Source organism: Balaenoptera musculus, chromosome 15, assembly GCF_009873245.2.
Source record: "Balaenoptera musculus isolate JJ_BM4_2016_0621 chromosome 15, mBalMus1.pri.v3, whole genome shotgun sequence".
In the NCBI taxonomy this organism is placed as follows: Eukaryota; Metazoa; Chordata; class Mammalia; order Artiodactyla; family Balaenopteridae; genus Balaenoptera; species Balaenoptera musculus.
The window spans coordinates 16,099,508-16,123,625 of record NC_045799.1 but is presented as its reverse complement, the minus strand read 5'-3'; the positions used below and the strand labels follow the sequence as shown (position 1 = coordinate 16,123,625).

Here is a 24,118-nt window from a genome sequence, read left to right as displayed (position 1 = left end):
TGGGACAGAAAGCCATAAAGGGAAAGGGGGGAGTTAAAGTTAGAAATTCAAGATACAGTTGCATTTAAAATCCCTGCTGAATACCTTCTAATTGCTTTGTGTCACACTGAAAAGAAAAGCTAAGTTCTTTTCCCTGACCTAAAAGGACCCCTGGGGTCTGACTCGTCTGCCCTTCTGTTGGCCTCTCCTGTCTTTCTCCCTTTTGCTCACTCCACTTCAGCCATTTGGGCCTTTCTACTGTCCTTCAATCACGCCAAGCACATTCCTGCCCTAGGGCCTTTGTACTTGGGGTTCCTTTTGCCAGGACCACCCTTTACCCAGATCTTCCCATAACTGATTTCTTCTCCTAGTTTGGTTCTTAGCTCAAATGTCCCCACTCCGAGCGGCCTTCCTAGACCACCCCATCTAAGACTGCCTCTCCTCCAGCCATCACTATCAATCCCTTTATCCTCTACAGCTCTGGAATTGTGAATTCGCTGATCTGTTTATCATCTGTTTCCTCCACTACGATGTCAGTTCCACGAGAGTGGGGAATCTGGCCGTCTTGCTATATCCTCAGCATGTAGAACAGTGCTTGGCACACAGTAGGCGCTCCATAAATATTTGTGGAATGAGCAAACGCAGAAGGGGACAGCTGAGTCAGTATGCTGAATGGCTGGATGGGCCGGTGACGTGAGGAGGAAGCTGCAGCCTCTGCCTGGGCCCTGCCCTGGGTAAACAGTCCTCCCTCTGCCCAGACAGCCACTATTTAACAACTGTCTGCCACGGGACTGGCCAAGCCTGGGCCGTCACACAGCCAAGGCCCCAGGATTCCCTGGGACAAGCAACGGAGGCGGCCACACCTCAGGGAGAGCTTGTGAAGGAACAGGTCAAGAAGTTATCCAAACAGGCATGAGGAAAGGCAGAGGTGCTGAGACACAGAGAGAGCAGCTGGCCCTTCCCTGGGCAGAGCCCAGAGTAGCACACCCCGTGGGCAGCTTCCCAGACGGGGCCTGGCCTCCAGAGCCCAGTTCTGGTCCTGGCTCTGGTCCCGACTTGCAGAGGGACCTCAGACACTTGCCACCTCTGGGCCTCAGTTTCCTCTTCTGTAAATCAAGAGACCGTGGGCTGGTCAGTGGTTTCAAACTTAAAAAAAAAAAACAGCGGTGGCATTCTTTCTTCAAACAAAATCTTACCGGAAACCAATTTGCGGGAATGATACAAAGGAGGCACCTGGGTTAAAGGAAGTGTCGGGGTGCAGGATGTTGCCCATCCTGTAGCCCCTGACCCTTCAAAGCAGCCCCAGGGTGAAAACCACCAGGCTCCCTGGTCTCCGAGGTTCTTCACCGAGAGTCTTGTAATTAAACCTAGACCCAGGTTCAAGCCTCACAGTGGGATCTTAGGTAATCGACTCCACCTTTCTGAGCCTTGGTTTCCCTCTCTAAATCTGGCATTGTAAACAGTACCTCCTTCACGGTGTCAAATGTTCAGCCCAGAACCTGGGACCTAGGGAATTCTCAATAAGAATAGTGAAAAATCAATGTTGGTTATTAGTGGAAGCAGCAGAAATGACCCGAAGGGCCAGTGCTTTGTCTCTACTGTGAGTGGGGAAAATATTTAACCACTCTGAACCTCAGTTTCCTCCTCTGTAAAACATGGCCAAGGGTTCAAAGGAGATCAGAGGTTGAGATCCAGGCCACCCAATTTTGTTTTTAAATAAAACTTCAATTGACTTCTAACCTTTCAAAACCCCAACTTCCAGCCTCTTAAAAAACTGGAAGCTCTAGCAACACTGATTCCCCATAACCATGAGACAAAAGCCCACTGGAGCTAATTTAGGCTGGGCGTGCTTTCTCTAATTTGCCACAGTCCTCACCATTCCTTAGTGTCTCTACACTAAAGTTATATTAATAAACGTAAACCATTATATTTGCTGTGTTTTCTTATAGGAAAGTGTGAAAACTGCTTATACTCTATCTGCTCCATATATCTCTATCTGGGCACCGAGGGCACTTGAGTTTCGGACCCCTGGTTGCTAAGACCAAGGGGAAGCTCATTATTTGTGAGCGCAATTTCCTATTTCATAGATTTACGATTTTTTGATGTGACTACTAGAACACTGTAAATTACATATGTGGTCCACGTTATATTTCTGTTGGACACAGCTGCTCTAGCACCTAGGATTCTATAGCAGCTAACTCATCCTGTCTCCATTTCCCATTCTGAATAGACCAGTTCTAGCCAAACGTCTTGGGCAGGTATCCCTGGCTGGGTCTTCTCCCTAGCCCACAGTTCTCTCTGGTGTCCTCACCCTTGTTGCTTGCCTGGTTTGGGGTGGGGGGTGGGGGGGGGGGGGGGTGACGACCCAGGCTCTAGAACTCAAGGCTTGTCTTCTAGAATTCTACACTTGGGAAATCTCACCTCCCAGCCCCCATGGCAGCCATTGTGTTCTCTTTATCAGATAGTCACATAAAACAATAGTCAATCTGAATCTTAATTACACACCCATTCTTCTGTCTCCAGCCTGTGAATTTACCCCCAAATCCTGTGATTTGGGGGGGGAGTTGGGGAGGGGAGAGGATTATTTTTTTTCCCCTTCTCCAGGGCAAGTCATAGTTTTTCTAGAGATAAGGTGGACGGAGTATGGGGGAGGGACACGGATCCTCCCACAGTGAAGGTGCTGACTTTGTTTTTGGAGGAGTTGGTATCCGCCCACAGCTCCTCTGAGATGAGAGAATCCTGAAGGACTTAGGGTGCTGGGAGGAAAAGGAATCTCACAGTGATGAAGACCCCCTTCAGATGGGGAGGCCTTATATGGTAGTGGCTGAGAATTTGTGGTGCAGAGTTAGGCAGACTTGCGTTAGAGCCTTGCAAGCTGTATGACCTTGGACAGGTGACTTTACCTCTCTGACCCTCAGTCTCCTCATCTGTAAAATGAGGATAAAAATAGTTCTATTCTAGCACAGTGCTTTGGACATAAATGTTCCATAAATGCTAGCAATCATCATACCTTTCGAAAAAGGCATACATTGGCATGTGGAGTAAATTTAATTCTTTTTTATTTCACTTCTGTGCATTTTTGTAATTCTTCTACCATGAACCTGCTTCAGTTAAATCATAAATAGTTGAGTGAAGAGGAATAAAATTGAGTGGAAATGTCATCCTAGGGCCGGGCTCCAACATGGGGTTTTAGAGCTGGAAACAGGTAAGAGAATCTTAGAGTATAAACTTCACACACCCACTTAATATCTTAATAAGCTGAGGCCCCAAGAAGAAAGATGATTTGGCCAAAGTCATACAGCACGTTAGTGGCAGAGCCAAAACTAGAACGGTGATGGTGAGGATTGGAAGGAAACTTGGAGGTGACTAGGTCAGCCTTTCCCAAGGCGAGACCGCTCAGACAAGGAGGATTCTATCCTGAGATGTCTGAAAAATGTTGGATTAAAGAAAGCTGTACAAATTTCATTATCAGAGAACTTCTCAGAGACCTTAACACAGGGCAATGAATGCCTCGGGCACTCCAAGAGAAACCTCCAGTGTGATCACATTAGCTCATCACAGAGCCCCTTGAAAACATCAACACCCATGAAAGCTCTTCCTGCCCCCCAACAGAGAAATTCTCTAGCTTAATACATTCCTAGATTTAAGAAAAAAAAATGTAGAGGTATTTTAAATAGTATGATTTAACAGTTACATTGCAGATTGTTGCTGGTATGTAGAAAGACAGTTAATTTTTTTCACTATCTTTCTCCTTTCTAAAAAATTTGTAATTATTCCCTAATATTGCAGAAAAGTAGAGAGAATAACATTGTGAACACTGATGTACCCATCACTCAGTTTTGTCGAGCCCTACATGCATGACCATATTTTCATTTGATTCATTTTTTGTTTGTTTTAATGACAAATGAAACATTCCACTTAGACTTGAAGCCCCACCTTGTACTCCTCCTCAATCCCTTGTTTTGCCACCCTTCTCAGAGGTGACCCCTGTCAATATTTGCTGTTCATCATTGCTAGACATGTTTTTATACTTTTACTCTACATGGCTACATAAACTATATATAACATTATTTTGCATATCTGGAAAACTTATTCAAATGTTGTATGTATCCTTCAGCAACTTCCTTTTATTTTTGGATCTTCCCATGCAGCTACAAGCAGCACTAGGGCACTCACTGAAAATGCTGTGAAGGAACATCCCAAAGTATATTTATTCCAGTTTTTGACAATGGAGTTGTTTCCAGCTTTTCACTATTTTAAACGAAGCTACAAAGAACATTCTTATACCTGTGGGTGAGAGTTTCTCTAGGATAATGTGGAGGAGTGGAATTTCTGGATTTCAGGAAGTGGGCATCTTCACTTTGATGAGATGTTGGCAAATTGCTCGATCTTGCCCCCCAACTGTCACTTTGGTCAGTAGCATCTAGGAGTTCTGGTTGCGCCACACCTTCCTCCGCACTTGACTCTGAAAGATGATGAATGTAAAATGAGAATTTGCATTTCCCATATTGCTAGAGAGGGAAAGGCTCCTTTTGCCATTTGAATTTCCTCTGTGAGTGTGTGTGTTCATATCCTTTGCCCATTTTTCTATTGCCTTATTTATCTTTTCTTAACAATTCGAAGGAATTATTTATTCTCAGTACAGACCCTTTTTTCAGTTATTAGTGGAAAATACCTTTAAATCAAGTCTGTAGCTCGTCTTTTTCGCTCTCTTTAGAGTATTTTCTGTTGTACAGAAGTTTACAAGTGTAATGTAGTTAAGTTTTGGTTAAATTATAAATAAGATCATTAAATTTAATAATCTTTTCCTTTATAGTGTGTGCTTTTTGTTTTTTGCAGTGCCCTGAAATCATTAAGATATTATGCTAAACGTTTTCTATAATTTTTAAAGTTTTATTTCTCATACATAGGTCTTTATTCCATAGGAATTGATTTTTGTGTGTGATATGAAATAGAGATGCCATTATATTTTTCTTCATATGGATAACCAATTGACCCAGACCATTACTGACTAGGACGTCCTTTCTTGACTGATATGCAATGCCATTGTTTTTGTCCCTCATTTTCAGACATATGTAGATCTGTTTCTAGGCTCTCTATACTGTTCCACTTACCTCTAGTAGCCACATTTAAACAATGAAAAAAAAAAAACAACAGGTAAGTGAATCTATTGATACAATTATACGAAAATAAAACATTTAATTTTTTTAAGCTCAAAAAAGAAATAGTTAAAATTATTTAATATTTTCTTCAACCCAAAATAGCTAAAATATTATTTCAACATTTAATCAATCAAAAATAATTAATGAGATATTTTTCTTCTTTTATATACTAGGGCTTCAAAATACAATGTGTATTTTACACTTACAGCACATCAGTTTGAACTAGCCACATTTCAAATGCTCAATGGCCACATGTGGCTAGTGGTCACCATATTGGACAGTGAAACTATAGCTTTATGTATCATAGAGCATGTCCTCCTCATATTACAGTTGTTTTTTTAAAAATTATCTTGTTTATTCTCTTTGCTCATTCACATAAATTTTAAGATGAGACTGAACAGAACAGAACAAAGTTTGGAGACCAACAGCCTATTTGTCTCCACTGGATTTCAATAAAGGCAACTAACATATTTTGAGTGCTTGCAATTCGCCAAGTACCGTGCTGTTGAGCTTCTAATTGAAATTGCATTGAATTTATTGACTAATTTGGGAAGAACTGACATCTTTGCATAATGAAGCTGTTAACCTAAGACAATAAAAGAGCCAGTTATTTTTACCAGCAAAATGGGTTTATTTGGGAGCAGCAAAGAAATGCAATTTGGGACATGCAACTGTGGTGAACTATATGCAAGTTTGGTAAACTAAGGGAGAGGAAACTCTTCTATAGAGGAGAAGATGAAGTTGGGATGGGCTGGTATAAACAAACAGTCCATTAGAGGAAACTGGGAGTTGGAAGTACAGTGGCTTTTCATTGGCTGAGTTGTGACAGTCTCTCATTGGCTGAGCTGTTGCCAGGCAAGGAGAAAATCTTTCTTCCTCCTGCTGCCAGTAGTAAAGTAGTGTCACTTTCTTCCAGAGATGTAAGGTACATCTCTTCCGGTTGGGATCTGTATTGAGATTAAGTAGTATGTGCATGAGAGCTCCCCCTTCTGGCCTTCTGACTTCCTTTTAATGAGGTTTCCCTTTATAATTTTCAAAAATCCTTCTGACCATGATACATTTATATAGGTTTGCTGTTATGTTTTTTAAGTAAAGTTCAATAATTTTAATACATAAAGGTCTTCTGTTAGATTAATCCTAGCAATAATCGCTATTGCTATCATAAATAATTTTTTAAATTGAATCTTCTCATTTGTTGATATTAGTGTATAGAAACCAACTGCTTTTGACATACTGAAAATGTATCCAACAATTTTGTTAAATTCTCTTATTAGATCTGTTTTTAATTTCTTATCTTATTGTATTGCTTGGGTCTCTAGTAAAATATCAAAGAGAAGCAGTAATAATGGGTATTTCAAATAGGGCTTAGTTTGTCTATGAGTAGCTGAGACACAAAATAGCAGTAGTTTATACAAAATAGAAGATTACTCCTCAGATTATAAAAGTCCAGAGGGAGGCAATCTAAGGTTAGTATGGTGGTTCTTCCCCAAAACAGTCCTCAGGAACCCAGGTTCGTTTCATCCCCATGAGGTCTTCATCCTCATGGTCCAAGATGGCTGCCAGGGCTCCAACCATACAGCCATGTTACAGGCAGAAAGAAGGAGCAAGAGACAAAGAAGAAAAAGGAGTAAAATCATGTTCCAGCTGTCTTTTTAAAAAAGTTCCTGGAAGCTGCCACATTACATTTCTGATTATACTTCATTGGCCAGAACATATTCACATGGTCTCCCCTAGCTTTAAGGAATGCTTGAGATAAGTTTTTTGAGGGGCATCCATGTGTTCAAATGAAAATTGGAGGTTCTATTACAAAGGAAGACAAGGAGACTATATAATACAGAACAGACAACTTGCAGCCTCTGCCACAGTGGGCAACCTTGTTTTATTCTTGACTTTAAAGGGACTTTGGCCTTTTAAAGTAAGATATCTGCTTTAGGTTTTTGGTAGGTAATTTTTACTGGGTTTTAAAAAGTTTCTTCTAAGTAAGCTAGAAGTTTTGCTTCTTTGCTTTTTAATCACAATGTTGAATTGTCTTAATTGCTTCTTGTGCATCTACTAAGATAATCACATTTTTTTCTCTTTTAGTCTGCTAATTTAGTAACATTCTAATGTTAAACCATCCTTGCAGTCTTGGAATTAAACCTAAATCTGTCCGGATGAAATACATATATTTTATACATTGATGAAATTTTTTAAAGTTGTGGTAAAATATACATAAAATTTACCATTTTAGCCATTTTAAAATGTATTATTCAGAGGCATCAAGTACATTCACATTGTTATACAACCTTCACCACCACCCAACTCTTGAAATTTTTTATCTGTTTCCATTAGAAAATAACTCTCCAAGCTTCTCTGCTCCCAACCCCCAGCAACCGCCATCCTATTCTACGAATTTGACTACTCAAAGTACCCCTATAAATGGGATTATACAGCATTTGTCCTTTTGTGATTGGCTTACTTCACTTAGCAAAGAGTCCTCGGGGTTCATTCATGTTGTAGCATGTATCAGAATTTCTTTCATCTTTAAGGCTGGATAATATTCTGTTGTATGTATACATAACATTTTGTTTTTCGGTTCATCTCTTAACTGACACTTGCTTCTGCCTTTGGGCTATTGTGAATAATGTTGCTATGAAATGGTGTAAAAATATCTCTTCCAGACTGCTTTCAATTATTTTGGGTACATACCCAGAAGTTGTATCGCTGCATCATATGGTAATTCTATTTTTAATTTTTTAAGGAAGTGTTATACTGCTTTCCATAGTGGCTGCATTATTTTACATTCTCACCAGCAGTGAGAAAGTGTTCCAATTTCTCCACATCCTTACCAACGCTTATTATCTTTTTTTAAAAATTATCCATCCTAATAGGTGTGAAGTGGTTATCTCATTCTGGTTTTGATTTGCATTTCACTAATGATTAGTGACGTTGAGCATATTTTCATGTGTTTCTCGGTCATTTGTATATCTTCTCTGGAGTAATGTCTTTCAAATCCATTGCCCATTTTAAAATCAGGTTTTTTGTTGTTGCGTTGTAGGAATTCTTTATATATTCTGAATATTAACCCCTATCAGACATGATTTGCAAATATTTTCTCCCATTCCATGGGTTGCCTTTTCACTCTGTTAATAATGTCCTTTGGTGCACAAAATTTTTCATTTCAATGTAGTCCAATTTATCTATTTTTTCTTTTGTTACCTATGCTTTTGGTGTCATCTCTAAGAAATCATTGCTAAATCCAGCATCGTGAATATTTCCCTCATGTTTTCTTCTAAAAGTTTTATAGTTTTAACTGTTACACTTAGGTCTTTAACCCATTTTGTGCTAATTCTTTTATATATGTAAGCTAAGAGTCCAGCTTCACTCTTTCACATGTGAATATCCAGTTTTTCCAACATGAATTTGGTTTGGATCACATTTTATTTAAGACTTTTACAGCAGGAAAATGCTACTTTTTTTTTTTTTTTTTTAATTTTTGCTTGTGGCTTTTTTTCAAGTTTATTTATTTATTTATTTATTTTTGGCTGTGTTGGGTCTTCGTTTCTATGCGAGGGCTTTCTCTAGTTGCGGCGAGCGGGGGCCACTCTTCATCGCGGTGCGCGGGCCTCTCACTATCGCGGCCTCTCTTGTTGCGGAGCACAGGCTCCAGACGCGCAGGCTCAGTAGTTGTGGCTCACGGGCCCAGTTGCTCCGTGGCATGTGGGATCCTCCCAGACCAGGGCTTGAACCCGTGTGCCCTGCATTGGCAGGCAGATTCTCAACCACTGCGCCACCAGGGAAGCCCGGAAATGCTACTTTGATTCAACCTTTGATCCATTGCTAGAATCCTCTCACCATCCTCTCTGACAGGTGGTCATTTAGCTTGGGTTTGATACTTCTAGTGACAGGACACTCACTACTTAATAAAGCAGCTTTTTCCCTGGTAGTATCATTGTATCCAGTAGAAAAATCTTCTTCGTTTTCAGCACAAATCTTCCTCCCTATACGATCCATCTGTTGGTCCTAATTTGTCCTCTGGGGCTCTGAGAATAGGTGAACACCCTTTTCCAAAGGAAAGTACTTTGAATTCAGTAAATAACACAACTTCATGGTGGGCAACTATGTGCTGGGTTTATAAGGTTTATCACATTTATTCCGCAAAGCAATCTATGAAGAGGTCCTATTATTGATTCCTGTTTCTCAGATGAAACAAATAAGGCTTGAAGAACTTATCATTTTCACAAGGTTGAACAATTATGTAAATGGTACCACTGATATTTCAAAGGCAGTAGCCTTGACCACTCTGCTACACTGCCCCTCTCCTCTTCCCCAACAGTCAGTCCAGAACCCTTTTGGATCTTCAATTATTCTCTAAAGGGTATGGTTTTCTCACCCTGTCCCATCCTAGGAAAATTTTAAGTGTTTCTATTAAAATTGAAATCAAACACAGTTGTTTGTGTATGGTCCATGTATACAGAGGGCTTCTTAGCTCCTTTGACCTGAGCACTACATCTTTTTTTAAAAAATATCTATTTATTTATTTAGGTTGCACTGGGTCTTAGTTGTGGCATGCACGCAGGATCTAGTTCCCTGACCAGGGATCGACCCCGGGCCCCCTGCACTGGGAGCGCGGAGCCTTACCGGCTGGACCACCAGGGAAGTCCCCGAGCACTACATCTTCACTAATGACACATGAGACCGGGGTTAGAGGTTTGGGCAGCCGCTGCCAAGTGAAACCTCTAGAACTTGGTCACGTCGCCTGCTGCTAAGGCAGCTTCCCCCCCGCCCCCCATCCACACTGTCCAGGTGATTTATTTTTGGCCAATGTGGAGGATTTTTCTTTCCTCTTCCTTGAGTTCAAACATTTCTCCAAACCCACCTGATCTTGCTCCTGCCATTATTTTATTGCTAACACCTGTGTAAGTACTGCGTGCCAGGCACAGTTCTAAGCCTTTTCTCTACATTAACACAAATAATCCCCACAGCAACCCAATGACACACACATCATTATCCCCCCTATTTTGCAAATGAGAAAACAGTCACAGAACAGTTAAGGAGCTCAGCAAAGATCACACAGCTAGGGCAGAACCAGAATTCAAGCCCAGAAAGTCGAGCTACAGAATTTGTGCTCTCAGCCTCCATACTGGGCTTCCTCCAAACATCTGACAATCTCAGCCAGCTTTTTTTTTTTTTTTTTAATTTATTTTTGGCTGCGTTCAGTCCCCATTGCTGCGGGCGGGCCCTCTCGTTGCGGAGAGGCGGGGCCCCTCCTCGTTGCTGTGCGCAGGCCCCTCACTGCGGTGGCCTCCCTTGCTGCAGAGCACGGGCTCTAGAGCACAGGCTCAGTAGCTGTGGCACACGGGGTTCAATTGCTCCGCGGCATGTGGGATCTTCCCAGATCAGGGCACGAACCCGTGTCCCCTGCACTGGCAGGCAGATTCCCAACCACTGCGCCACCAGGGAAGTCCCTCTCAGCCAGCTTTTTGAGGCCAAAAGACTGACACACAGTGACTGTCCTCCTTTTTTTTTTTTTTTAACAAAGAGAGAACAGACCCAGGGCCCAGAGACTTTGAAAGGCAACAGTATTAATTCAGGACGTAATATAATGGTTTATTTTATTCTGCTTATTTTCCCATTGCTTTCTACTTATGATATTGGTATTTGATTTGGAAGTAATAACGTTTCCTTCTAAAATAAATCTAAATAAAAATAAGTGAGTTGATGTAAGCCAAATGTTAAGTAATAGCATAGGTGGTTTTCAGAAATGATAAAAATCATAATGGTCATAGGAAAATCAGTGAAGCTTTGAAAAGACCGCACTCAGTCACGTTAGATGAGGTTACGCTGCGATAATAAAAGAAAGAAAGCCTCAAGTCTCACTGGCTTAACTCTATGGATATTTATCGCTCACTTACTGCACTGTCTGACGTGAGTCGGCGGGCCGCTCTCCTCGTCCTGGTGACTCCATAGGTACACTTGCTTCCGAACAACCACAGCACTGACTCTTAAAGCTCCCGCCCAGGTGTGACGCAGATCGTTTCTGCTCACATTTCATTGGCTAAGACCAGTCACGTGGGCACGTCTAACTTTAAAGGCAGCAAGAAAGTATGATTTTGCCACGTGCCTCAGAAGAAGGACGTGGAATAGTCAAGCCACAGGTAGGCTATGAGTAAAGGAGCCTGAAAGATGGCTCTGGAAAGGTAGACTGAGTCATGACCAGTCTTAGACCACTAAGACCAGCCCCACCAAGTGGTCTTCAACACCTGTTCTCAGAGAAGGGACAGTGGTCCACCAGGGAGAAGACAGTCTGACAGTACCATTCTGTTACACTGATACTTCTCCCAAGCAGCGACCCACGATTCCTTTGGTTGGGGGTGCCTTCATTTCGTAAGCGGTTTTCGCTGAACCTTGTGGTCAGATTTTGTTTATTCCCTGAAGTTAGATGTGGCAGTTTGGGCTTTGCCTGAGCTAGGATTTGGTTCTGTCACTACTTTGAAAATATATCCAGGGAAGGGTAATCGGAAAGGAAAGGAATTCAAGGACAGGGTCCAAGTGGATAGGGAGCCTCACACAGTGTTTGGTTATCAGGTTATCAGGGAGGCTTCCTGGAGGAGTTTTCCTGCAGGCTCCCTGAATCAGAAGCACCTGGAAACTCATCAAACATGTGATGCCTGGGCCAGCTGTTGACCCTGGAACCTGGAGGTGGGACCTGAGTCATCTGAATTTTTGTTAATGACCCCAGATGATTCTTATGGACACTGAAATTTGAGAAACACTGAATTATAGGGAGAAAATTTCCTATAAGTCTAGAGGCCTAACACAGTGGTTCTCAATTGGGGATGCTTTGAGACCCCCAAAGGGGCATTTGGCAATGTCTGGAGATACTTTTCATTGTCATAGGTTGGGAGGGGGGCAGGTGCTACTGGCATCTGGTGGGTAGAGGTCAGAGTGGCTGCCAAGCATCCTACAGCACGTAGAACAGCCACCCATTACAATTATCCAGCCCAAAATGTCAGTAGTGCTGAGGTCAAGAAATTCTGGTAAACAAGAGTTTAAACCCTTCCAAACCTAGGAGCACATATGACTTTTAATCTCTTTTTTAAATTTTACTTCCCTGAAAACATGGAATCCTTTTCACTGAATACATACTATGTACTAAGCACTTCATGTACATTGTATCAGTTTCTCCCCCCCAAATCTTTTCAGTCATTTATCCAACAAATATCGATTAAGTGCTTGTTATGTGTTTAATTTTAAACTGTAAAAGATGTGGGGTGTACCCTGGGGAACACATCAGACAAGGTTCATCTCCTTCATGGGGGTGGAAGAGATAGAAATAGATATACAAGTAACATACATATGTGTAATTTCAAATTGTGATAGGCGGTAAGAAGAAAAATCAGGTACAGGGACAGAGAGTAAAGGGTGAAGGATGGGAAGAACCTACATAAATATGTAGGAGAGTCCTCCCAGACAAGGTGACAATTAAATAGGGATCTGAAAGATCTTTCTTTTTTTTTTTTCTTTGCCAGCCATGCAACGAACCAAGCAACCATTTTCCAGGGAACCAGAAAAGAATGTGCAAAGGCCCTGAGATGGGGGTGGGGGAGGCCAGTGTGGCTGCAGCCGCCGGGATGGGAGTGAATGGAATACGATGAGGTTAGAAATGTAGGGCTATAGAAGCAAGGTCATGCAGGCCTCACAGTTCATGGGAGTTTTGAATTCTATGAGTTTTAGTATAAATGCATAAAAAGCTTTAACTGTTTAAGGGAGGCACCTATTCCAATCTGCTTGTAGAAAATCATCCCTGGCCCCTGGCTATAGAGTGGGTGGTAGAAGACCCAGAGCAGAAAAACAAGAGAAGTGAAAAGAGCTTTTGCAGACCTGGAGAGATGATGGGGGATGGGGACAAGGTTGGCTGTGGTGGAGATGAAAAGATGATGAAAATTTGAGATACTGTTGGAGGCAGCAAGAACTAGATTTTCTGAAGAGCTGGCAGGGGTGGGAGGAAGGACACAAAGATAATGACTCCCAGGATTTTGGCTTGAATAACTGAGTTGGGGGTGGGGTGATGGACGATGACAACATATTATTATTGTTCTTTTTTAAAACTGAGGAAGGGGAAGTGAATTGTCCTACTTCACAAAGTTAGTAAATGGACTCCAATTCAGGTGTGTTTAACGCCAAAGGTCATGCTTTTCCCACTCTCCTGGACCCACACATTAATTTTTATAATGCGGGGAGGATATTTAATGATATATCATTAAATATTGATATATGAATGCCCCTGAATGCAACCATGGGCTTCCACATAGAACCCGCACAAAGCCTGGGACCCTCACTGAAGGCGCTTGTACATTGGGACCGGAAGTTGGGAATATAAATTCCCTAGATGGTGTAATGGCAGCGCGGTGCCCGCCTTAGGAAACCAGTTTTTAAATATTGCGTTCTGATTGGTGCAGTGACCACGTGTGGATGTGTGATAGGAGGAAAGTTAGCATGCCCCGTAACTAAAGCCAGCGAGTTGTGATTGGTGATCATGTCGAGCTGTCTTCCGCTGAGTTTGGAGAGTCGTAGTCGGTCTGGGCCTGTGACTGGTGGGTTTGTAATACGACCTCCGCTGTGATTGGTGAAGCCCGCTCGGTTGTTTAAAGGTTTCTGTACGCCAGTTCCTGCGTTGGCCACTAGGAGGAGCCCAGGACACGCAAAACGCGGCGCTGGGGCGCATCTGGGCTGCTTCCTCCCGGAGGCCCTCCGGATCTGAGCCGCGCAGGTGCTGCCCTGCGTCCTAGGGCCACCGAGGGACGGTTGGGCGTGGGGGGACAGCGTCAGGGCTCTCAGCTCCGGCCCAGGTGGCCACGCTTCTCTGCACAGCCCTTTTGGCCCCTTCCTCTGGCTCTCAGCCCCGCAGAGGGCATTGGCTGACCGACGGCTGCGGGTTCGCGAAGGTTTGTGAAGGCCCAGATCCAAATTGCAAAATTGTGTAATCTGTCAGGTGAGACTCAGCAGCGCCCCCCGGCTGCGCCCTCTGCTTGCCTCGTAGCCCTCCTCTCAACTAACAGCCACCAATGTTTACAGCCTACACTCCCTTTAAGATCTTCAAAGAACTTTTCCAAAGTAGTATCTCACTGGAGCTTAGAATTGTCTCATGAAGGTCAAGGTCACTAGCTCGGCGATCACCGTATCCACAGTTACCCCCTACCATCCCAAGGCGCTATCACATTGTACTGTTTCATTGTCTTCCCTGCACTTAACCACTATTTGAAATTCTCTTATTTTTTATTTATTTACTTCCTCCTGTCTGTTACCACCGCACCTCTCCACCAGGATGTAATCTCTGTGAGGGAGAGAAGAGGGTGGCCAGATCCAATACAGAATGCCCAGTTACATTTGAATTTGAGATAAACAACAGAAGTTTTAAAAGATATAAGTATGTCCCATGTGTTATTTGGTACATACTTGTACTAAAAGAATTATTCATTGTTTATCTGAAATTCAAATGTAATTGGGCATCCTGTGTTTTTATTTGCTAAAACAGCAACCCTGTTGGGGAGGGATCTTACCAATTCACTGCTTCATCTCCAGCACCCACAGTAGTGCACATGGCATGTGCTGAATAAATGTCGAATGATTGACTGGGCAAATTCCTTCAATCCTTCGCTCATTTATTCATCCAACCCATTATATTAACTGCCAGCTGGGTCGTGGGACTATAAGGGTAAAATGAGACATAGTCCAGTGGAAGAGGCAGACAACCAGTAACCACCATGTGATTAAACTTTGATGATATAAAGTATTAGGGGCTGTGGGAGCACCGAGGGGGAGCCCTGACCTGTCCAAGCCAGCAGGACTGCCTGGAGGAAGATGAAGATGAGACTTGGAGGATGAGGAGGCGAAGAGAGAGGTGTGACAGCTGCTCTGGGCAGAAGGTATGGCATGTGCAAAGGCCAGAGACAAGGCAGGGGCTACGGGATTCTGAAAGCTGCAAGTGGTGGGGGTGGAGGGCAGATGTACAGTGTGGATGGGGCAGTCAGAAAGAGGTGAGAAGGAGACTCTGTCGCTGAGCATCAGTACCCACCAGTCAGGTGCCATAGTGATTGTGCCCATTGTATACATGAGGAAACTGAGGCTGGGAGAAGTGAAATGCCTGGCCTACGTTGACAGTCTGAGTGAAAAAGGCCTAGATGAAGCAGATTCTGAAGTCTGAACTCTTCTGAAAAGGCTCTGGGTTAAGAATTATAACCCCCAACTGGAGAATGAAGAAACTGAGGCCCAGAAAGGTGGCAGGGCTCTCCCTGTGAAAGAGGCTCCGTCCAGTTTAACAGGAGAACACTGAGGCAGTACGAGGGGTATGGGTTGTCTCAGGCCCTCCAGAGAGACAGCAGGAGGGCTGGAGCAGGACACAGGAGTTCAGGCCACTGTGTCTCCTGTTCCTGTTTGGGTTGGGTCTCTAGGAGTCCCTTACTGAGCCCTGAGGCTAATTCCTTGCATGGGTCTTGGGCTGGTCTGCAGTTTCCATGGAGACCGCCTCCCTCCATCCCTGAAATCTCATTGTGACTAGTATTAAGAGATTAACTCTGCCCGGCAGCCCTCGCAGGGTCTTGGGTGCCAGAGTGGCTGTGGGAGCTCCCTTAAGGATGAAGAGGTTGCCCACTGTGTGAGACCCCATAACACCAGGAGGAGGATGTCAGACTGGGGCAGGGCTTCCCCCGGGAACCCCAGGTATGATCCTGACTCCACATCTACCTGGAAAGGAGGATGAGGTGTGGGAGAGAGACACAGGACCTAGGGAGGAGTCCAGATTTTGGAGCAGTATAGAGATGTTGTCACCCCAGCCCCCAACCCAGGAAGACCCAGGGTCTTGATGGGGGGACCCCGTTCTGATCAAGGCAAGATCCAGATTCTGTCAACAAGGCGAGGGGAGCCTTACAGAGTCTTTTAGGGGTGTTTCAAGGCTACCTAAAGACCAGCTTCCTAATCTGCTTCATTTTGCTTTGGGGAAACTGAGGCACAGAACAGGAAAGTGACTTGTCCCCAGTCAGTGAGTCAGTGAACTGAAGCAGGTCAGGAATCCAGAGGGATCCCTGGGGTTGCCTGAGCAGAAAATGTTTGGTTAAAATGTCATTGCCCCCTCTGCCATGAATCCCACATCCTCCTTCCTGACCTCCAAGAATGGGGTCCCCTCAGCTTTCTCTCCCCTGGGCCTGTCCCATCAGCCATGCTTCCCTTACCTCCCCACCTCTCCCCCTCCTCCTGCCCTCCCTTGCTACCTGCATAGTCTGAGCCTGCCAGAATGTCCCTGGCAGGCTCCACTCCACTGGAGGGCATGGCCACCGGGCCCTAACTGTCCCGTCCAGGGGACATCCCCTCACTGGGTCACTATCAGGATGACTTTGGACATTTTTTGTTCCACGCTTCAGCCCCTCTGTGACTTCAGGGCCTGGATATGGTGGGGGCCGTGAGAGCCCATCCCCACCCCACCTCCTCCTGCCAGGCCTGCATTGGAGAGATTTAGGCCCAGTTCCAAAGCACTCCTGGGTCAGGCTTCCTGGAAGGCCACACTGGGGCAGGGGAACAAACACCGGCTCTGGAGCCAAGTAGCGATAGTTCAAGTGCTCTGGACTCAGCAGCGTGAGCCTCAGTTTCCTCACCTGTGAAGGGGGCAATAACCCTTCCATCCTCAAAGCTTGTTCTCATTTGCTATGGAAAAATCTCCAGGTTAGGCTATTAAATGAACAAAGTGAGATGCAGAACAGTTTAAGAGATGGGGGATGATATCGTATGATCCCATACGCTGCCTGGTCTGTACAGGGAAAGTTAAGGGAAGTGATTAGCTACAGTGAAGAGGGCAGTAGACTGGTGGACAGGAGTTGGGGGTGGAAGCCAGACTTCTCAAAGTGCACCTTTTATATTGTTTTGACTTTTGAATCGTGTGCACATAGTACCGATTCCAAAAGAAATTGAAGTGTTTTAATAGATTGGGTAAAATATCAAACCATCAGAATAATCGCTCAGACCTCAATACTGTGACAGGTATGCAGCCAAGATGGAGACCCATGTACTAGGACTTGACTCAGGAACCGAGAAAGCCTGACCCCGAGTCTCTGAATCCTTGACCTAGAAGGGCCCTTTGTTTTAAGCCGATTTCATTTTGCCAATAGCAAAATAATAGTCATCGGTACCAAGAATCAGGAGCTCCCTACATGCCCACCACAGTGCCAAGCACTGTCTGAGTAGAATCCCGTTGAATTGGCATTCTGACTTTATGAGGAAGCTATTAGGTTCCCATTCTATTAGGTTCTCCGTTAGGTTCTCCATTCAACGAGCCTCGTGAAGTTGCAACTAGGAAGCTGTAGAACTTGGATGCACATCTAGGCCTTTCCAGCTCCCAAATTTTAAGCCCTCCTGTGGTAGGTCTCAATCTTAGTTGTGTATCAGGATCACCAGAGAACTTTAAAAAATACTCATAGCCAGCAACCACTCACCCCCACCCCAAGATTTGATCATTGGACTGTGGTGGGGCCTGGGCATCAGTAGTTTTTAAAGGTCCCAGGTGATTCTAATTCACCATCAGGGTTGAATTTCTGCTTTATGCTAGACAACTTTTCAAATGGGAAACCAAGGCCCAGGAGGGAAATGACCTTGCCCAAGGTCACACAGTGGTTGGAAGCAGAGCTGGAACAGTGCTCACATGGAGCCTTTGTGAAAATAAGTGAATGGTGCCCCCCTCTGAGCGGGCAAATCTCCATGGGCAGTTGGCTTGGTAAGTGGAACAAGGGCTGGATTTCCACCTCCACTTGCCCTCTTAGCCAGAGAACCTTTGTGCAGTGAGCAACCTGTACAACTGTACGAGGTGGCCGTGGCCTGAGTCTCGGGATCCCAAACACTTCATCTCAGTGACCTCCAGGCAGATCCCTAGAGCCCTTCAGAACAAGGATGTGGGGAGCCCAAGGGTGGTTCCTGGGATGTGGGTTCATCCCTCACCTGAAGACCAGGGCCTGCACCCTTCAGACCCGACAGGGTCTGAGGAAGCCCCCATCTAACTCCCAAAGTCACGTCAGCAGATAAAGTCAGGAACATAACCAGGAGGGAGGAACATACACCCAGGAGGACAGCAACAGCCTCAGCCCAGAAGTCACAAGCCACCTGGCAGAAGGCAGCCTATGGGGAGGCCCCGCCCACACAGACCCAAGTCCTCCTGGCTTCCTTCCTGATCATTCTCTCGACCACACTCTCTACACTACCTACTGAGCCTTGAAGTCAGCATCTCCCATAATACCTTGCTCTCCAGCCAGAGTAGCTACCATGCCCTTTCACCCTCACCCACCATGTTCTCCACTTCTGGATGTTCCCTCTGCCCAGGATGCCACCTCCTCCAGGAAACCCTCCCTGACCACTCCAGCCCAGAGATATGTCTTCTTTCTGCCACCTTCCAGCCCTCACAGTCCATACACACAGCCCAATTGTGCCTTGGGATGGAGCTTATTTTATCATCATACTGGCCACTTTTCATTGACTACTTACTATGTGCCAGCCCTGGAAGGGCAGGGTGGCCTGGAGGTTAGGAGCACAGACTCTGGAGCACAGATTCTGCTCAGGTTGGAATCCCAGCTTCTTATAAGCTGTGTGAGCTGTGGCATATGATTCAACCTCTCTGTGCTCCAGATCTATAAGATAGTGATAGAAACATTGCCTTACTTCACAGAGTGGTTGTGAGGATTAACGAGTTAATACATGGAAAACCCTCAAAACAGCTTTATAAACATTGGCGATGGTTATCATTGCATATATCCCACTCCATTTCATCCTCACAACAACCCTATGAGTTAGGTATTACTATTCCCAATTTACAGGTGAGAAAACTGAGACTCAGAGAGGTCTTGAGAGTCAGGGCAGGGCTCTGCATCCTTTTCTGTGGCCTGATGCCTCCAGAGAGAGGATGTGGCTGAGATGGGTTATAACTTTGAGCCTCTGGTTTGCAGCTCATGGCTGCTTCTCAGAGGGCCCACAGGACACAGGGCCAGGTGAGACCCCCCTGACTTGGGCCTTCCGGTGGCTCTCAGGCACCACTCTGCTTCCAGCCAGCCCCAGGAGGGAGGGTAAAAAGCAAAGAAGGGCCTTTCAGTGCCATCTTGTTCACTAACATCCAGAATACATCACTGAGTACCAGAGAGAGTCTCCTAACTGGAGACTCAGGACACCCGGGTGACCTTCTGTCCCTGGACGAATCACCTCCCCCCTCTGGCCTCCGTCTCCCCATCTGTACGATGAGTGAGGGGATGAGGCTGGACCAGTAGTTTTCTGATTCTCATTAACAACAGCTGGCTCCACTCTCAAATGAAATATTGAGGGACAGTGTCCCTAAGAGTCAGGCACTGGGTGAAGTGGGGCCTCTGCCTACACTCCCTTGGCTCCTGGGACCTCAGAACCCAGTTTGAAAGGCCTTAGGCCGCATCCTCCTAAGGGCTCTCTTGGCTCTGACACTGCAGGGTTCTAGAATCCCCAGCTCAAAGCGGCCGCTTCGCATCCCTGTTTGGAAAGCTGTCCCAGCCCCCCCACCCCCCAGCTGCTTTTATCTCTCTTTGGTAACACAGCAAATTTGCTCAGGACCCAGAGCAGGGGAAACAAGCAGACTGTTGACTCTTGAGCAAAACCTACCCTTTGGAGAGCAGCAGAGGAGGCTCTGGCTGTGCGTGGGGTGGCCGAAGGCCTCTTGCATAACCCGGCGGCCTCCTGCCCACCCAGGCCTTTGCTTTGCAGGGTTAGGGGTGAGGCAAACCGCAAACTCATGCCCAGTTAATTTTTTAAGGCAAAATCAACAGGCTCAGCAATGATTAGCAGGCAGGTAAGTTCGTCTTAATCATGCTGAGGAGAGGGAGGAAGGAGGCTTCCAGGGGCCCAAGGATGGGGCTTGGTTATCAGTTAACCACATAAATGTTTCCTACCAAACCCACTGGCCTTCGGCCCTGAGCTTCCTCCTCTTCCTCTCGGAAGTACTTCCGTGGCATCCCAGTGAATGGCCATCAGTCATTGAGTGAACAGACACTCCACCCTCTGGGGTCTGTAAGAGGCACTGCCAGGGCCCTTGAGGGCTGGGATGAAGCAAAGGGGACCTCACCAAGCTCCTGGGCTTCCTGTTAAGGCCGAGCTCGCCCTGCTGCCTCTGCATGGCCTTGAGCATGTGTCCTCCCTCCTCAGGGCTCAATGAGGGGCCCTGGGTCTATGTCCCAGGTTCAGCCTACAGCTGGCTGCCACTCCCCTGGGGGCCTCGGTGTCTCCATCTGCCAAATGGGTGGATTGGCTGAGATACCCTGTCCAGTCTTGAAGTTCTACGATTGGATTAAGCCAACATGGCCTGCACCCAGGACGAGGAGGGTGGGATGAGCCGTGTTTTAGGAGTGCTAGCGGTGAGAAAAGATGCCCGGAAGAGGGAGGGGGCCTACCTGGTATCTGCTGTCGGCACCAGCCAGCGTCAGAGCCCAGCTCCAGGAAGAGGGCTGTCCTCTCTGGTGGAAGGCAGGGGTCCCTGTGGGGTGGGCTGTGGCTGCAGGGATGACCTGACAGACCCCAGTTGGTCCAGGACCCCTCCCCCTAGACCTCGAGAGCTGCCAAAGGAAGCAGCAAGGCCACACCAGCCCTGGGCCTGCTGGCTGCCTGGACTGGAGTTTGGTCAGTTGTTGGGGACCTATATTGTGAGAAAGTTAGGACTTTGTCCACAAACTGGAATTTGAAATTTCAAAGGGGCGAAACTGAAGGGCCCTACCCAGGAGTGGAGATGGCTCTTGGCTTCTTTCCCCCACGACTTTTGTTCTCTGTCTTGATAAGTCCCGGGTTCCCTGCACCGCTCCCTGGGTTGTGGGCGGGGGAGGGGAGACAGGAGATAGCGGGGACTTGAGTGCCCAGGGGACGTGAAGACGCCAGGCGGCCCGTGGTGGCTGTTGTCTGGAGGACGCCTCTGCACTTGCACGTGCCCCGGGACAAGCTCCTTCACTTCTCAGACCCCTGAGCTCCCCGGCAGTAACGTGGCAATGGAACCATTAGCCACCAGCGCTCCAGAATTCCAGGGTTCTTTCCAGGGATCCAGGAGGGAGGCAGCGTGGAGAGGGTAAAGCCCTCAAGCTCTGGAGTCAGACTCGGGTTCCAATTACAGCCCCTCCTGTTACATCATTATGGCCTTAGGCAAGTGGCTTCCCCTCTTTGAGCCTCAGTTTTGTCACCTACAAAGTGGGACAGATAAACAGAGAAGAGTGGAAGGTTCTTAGCACTGGGCCTAGCACAGAATCTCTCCAGAAACATTAGCCATTATTGTCATTTAAAAGAAAAATATTGTGGTCCAGAGCGGCGGCTCCCTTAACCACTATCCACGCAAGAGGCCTCAGCACCCTGCCCACTGCCGCCCCTCCCCGACCCCTGGCTGCCCAGGACAGTGGTCTCAAAACACCCCTCCTTCCCTTCCTGAGGGCCCTGTTTCTCCATCTACAACGAAAAGGGGTGGGACCTCCAGCTGAGCTCTGAGACCTCTCTGTTTTCCCCTGGGAACTGGGGCATGTTGAGCTGGGGTCTGACTGCCCCAGGGGCTGGGCCAGAGATAAAGAAGGACTGCTGAGTTGATGGCGTAGAGGCCAGGGTTTGTTCAGGGCTGGGCAAGCCGTCCCTGGAGTTCTCCTGTGCAGGGGGTCCCGATTCCAACCGATTATGTGGCCAAGGTCAAGGAGTCAGCCACTGATGACAGTAATCACTGCTGTTGCACTCTGTGCTTACGCTCGGTCATTTAATGCCCATACTGTCCCCGCGGAAAAGGTATCAAGCCGTCTGATGCCAAAATGAGGGCTAAGAAAGCTGGAACCTGAGGTCACAGAATTTGGGAAGTTGGCAGTGCCTGACTTTTGACCCAGGTCTTTCTGATTTCAAGGTCCATGGTTTATCCTTTAAGGGTGGGGCGGGGGTGGGTGTAGATGTGTGTCATCTTCACAACAAACTTCAAGTTAGGCCCATTTTACAGAAGGGGAAACTGAGGCTTTGAAATAATAACTTGCCTGAGACCACAGAGCCAGTAAATCTTAGAGGTGGCCAGTCATTTATATGAGGGACGTGTATCTAGAAGGTATTGTTTGGGGTCAGCTAACGGTGGGGTGATTTGTGTATGTAATAGATTATGCAAGTTCTAGTTCATGGGTGGGTAGATTTACTTATGGGGTGGGTTGTGATTGGTGGGACATGGGGTACGAAATAGGTTTCCGGAACGTGCCTCATAGGCAGTGGGTCACCCGTGTTGTGCGTTTGGTAAAGCGTGTATGTCACTGTTTGTGTACAGAGTAGCTTGTCGTGTGCAGGCTGCCCACCTGATAGTTCTTGCATGTAACAGGCATGTGTGTGGCATGGTTGACCTTAGTTGATCATAGACCTTATTCAATCTAGATGCCATCTGTAGAGGTTGAAAATTGTTATTTTTGTTACCGTTAAACTTTGACATGCCAGCGATCCCAGCCCATTTTTAGAAATAGGGAACTGCGCCTCTTAGACTCGAGATGCCATATGTGTAGGCTTGTGAGAGGACTAGCTGTGTGTGGCCTGTCACAGGTGCCAGACAGGTGGCAGGACCCGGAGTCAGCCCTTGAAGGCCCCTCCCAGGGCTGCCCCTCCTTCTCCTCTGTGTTTATCCCTTAGTTGGGTCTCCTGCCCGGCTCAGCCTTGGCCCCAAGGCTGTTGGAGCCAGGCTCAGATGTTCCTGGCAGAGCACGGGAGGAACCCACCAGGAGTTGAAGTCTTCTCCATCAGCCCTTATGGAATTTCTCTCCCTCCCTCCCTCCCTTGGGGTCTTGTCCTGATCAATAAACAACTGGGCCAGTATCTTCACCCCATTTAACAGATTGGAAAGTTGAGGTCCTTAGAGAGATGTGATTTAAAGAAAGTTATCCAAATAGTGACAGAGCTAGTTCCTAAACCCAGGTCTCCTGACACCAAATCCAGCCTCTCTTCTTCTCCAGAACAATTGCCCCCCCCTCCAACTCCCACCTCAGTTATCTCAGCTCCAGGGGGAAGATGGAGGGAGGAGAACACAGCTACACGGGGCAGAGAAAGGGCTTCTAATAGTTGGAAGAATATGAGCAGGATGCCTCCACACACCCCTCAAGCACATGCTGCTTCTCCCACTGATTCACCCACTCATTAATTCACCCATTCACTCACTTATTCATTCACTCTTTCAGTAATTCACCCACTCATTAATTCACCCACTCACATATTAATTCACCCTGTCTCTAATTCACCCACTCTCTAATTCACTCATTCATTAATTCACCCACCCACTCACTCATTCATGCACTCTCTCACTAGTTCACCCACTCTTGCTCTTGTTACCAAATCCCTGTGCCCGGCCCTTCCAGCCAGCAAAGGAGGACAGGCTCCCATGCCTCCAGAGTCCCAGATCCTTCTACCTCGGCCTGCCCTTTCCAGCTCCACCACCCCAGGTAGTCTGGGAGTTCATGAAAGTGTCTTCGTGGTGGGCAATGAGGGCTGGAGGGTGTAGAAGAAAAGAGTGAGCCATGAGTTGAAGGCAGGCGGGACCGGCCACATGATTATCAGGGCCCGGTCCTAAACGAAAATGTGGGGCCCCTTGTTCAGAACAGCCGAGCATTAGACCAAACACGGGAGCCTGAGAGTGGATCTCTGTGCACTGCTCAGGTGGCTCACTCGCGAAGCCCACTCTAGAGGGAGGAGGTGGGTGGAGAGAAACAAAGGAGATACGAAAGGGAGGCCAAGGGGGGCAGGAGGAGAGGGGATGGACGCTTGCTGGGCACCGCTTGATGTTTTCCTAATGCCATCTCATTTAATACTCAGACCACCCTTTGAAGTTGATTGTGTATTTTCTAGAAGAGGAAACTGAGGCTCAGAGAGGAGAATCATTTACCCAAAGTCACGACTAGTAGGTGGTAGGCGCCTGAATGTTAATCCAGGTCTGTGGGGCTGTAAGCCTTGTCTCCGCCTGTTCCCCGAGG

General features: G+C 46.5%; 1 long non-coding RNA gene across 1 annotated transcript; it reads right to left on the bottom strand.

Moving 5' to 3' along the window:
* Window positions 1-4,055: 4,055 nt before the first annotated feature.
* On the bottom strand, window positions 4,056-20,804 carry LOC118881712. The gene is made up of 2 exons (XR_005016587.1): window positions 20,564-20,804; window positions 4,056-4,444 (listed from the first exon to the last, which is right to left on the bottom strand). It is a non-coding gene; the product is annotated as an uncharacterized LOC118881712 (long non-coding RNA).
* Window positions 20,805-24,118: the final 3,314 nt, after the last annotated feature.